Below are 1,401 nucleotides of genomic sequence, written 5' to 3' on the forward strand. Positions count from 1 at the left end.
TCTTTTTAAGGTTGAATACTAGTCCATTGTATTTAACACTTTTTGATAAAAATTAATGTTTTGCGACCATCTTTGCCTTGAGCATGTGCTGGCTGGAAAATTACTGCTTTCTGGAAATTACTGCTTGGCTATCGCCCATGGGAACATAGGCTATCACCCATGGGAACATAACATTCTAACAATAAGCTTTCTGCTCCTGTACCCCCGCTTGCACAACCGACCTGTGGGTTGACAGGTAGTGAATAGGAGAAAAATAGACCTTTGTGTTCAGACATAATGAAGAATGGGATTTAGGGCTTAAAAACCCTATACCTCTACATTTCGGGGCTGCTTAATTTGGGGTCTGCGTACCCCTGGCAGACCCAGCTGGCTGAATAAAGAGTGTGTTTCCTATAACTCACTGGTTTCTGGTGGTCCGTGTGTCTATCTGGGGCTGGCGGCTACAACAAGCATAATTTGAGCTTTTCTTGATGCTTCACCATTGATAATCTGAATCCTGCTTCTCTTAGTGTCTCAGTTTGTCTCTACAGCAAAGGGGCTTACGCGAGTGAGTCTTCTTTATGGCTGTGATAGTGGCTTTTTGCCTTCCCCGAAGGCTTGGGCTCTGACTCCATCTGTCCACTGGGTAGGACTGGATGGCCTATGTCTTCTCTAGACAGAGAAGCGATATAGCCTTTGGTCAGCATGCTATATACATAATATTACAATAATATTACAATAATAATATTACAATAATAATACAATATAAAATTGTATCAAAGTAACAAACTGTACACCTTAAACTGACACAAAGTTACACGTGGAACTTATTCTAGTCAAGAAAAATAAATTTTAAAAACTAAGAAAAAGAGGTGGGGCAGCTTAGTCAGAGGAGATGAACTCAGGGAGTCTGAGCCATCACCAGGAAAACACATCTGACTCCTGTACCATGACAGGCCACTCCCCTCCCTGCTCAAGCCGGTTGGGTGAAGGCCACCTCCAGGCATTTCACCTGGCACACGTCACCCCAACACTGATGTCGGTGGGGAACCCCCGGCAATCGGCACTCATGTGCAAGACCCAGCCTACAGAGAGAAACAAGGCAGCCTGGTTTGGCTTTCACGGCACCCACTGCCCAAGGGCATGGCATTATGTATGGAAGGAAGTCCCTGCCCTAGAGAACTTGGCTGAGGTCCCACAAGACACCACGCAGCAGCCGAGTTCTATACCTGCCTGTCCCAGACCTGAGCCCCACAGGGTGCTCAGCACCCTTCCTTAAAAGCATGAGAGAGAAGTATGATGTTATACACTCCAAAGTCACCTGTATCTAAGCTCTAGTCCTTCGTGATGAGCTGTGAGGCCTTTAGATGATGTATGAAAGGTACCAGTATGCTTTTGGTAGGAGGAATCAAGGATCGTCAT

Source organism: Pteropus alecto, unplaced genomic scaffold, assembly GCF_000325575.1.
Source record: "Pteropus alecto unplaced genomic scaffold, ASM32557v1 scaffold156, whole genome shotgun sequence".
NCBI lineage: Eukaryota > Metazoa > Chordata > Mammalia > Chiroptera > Pteropodidae > Pteropus > Pteropus alecto.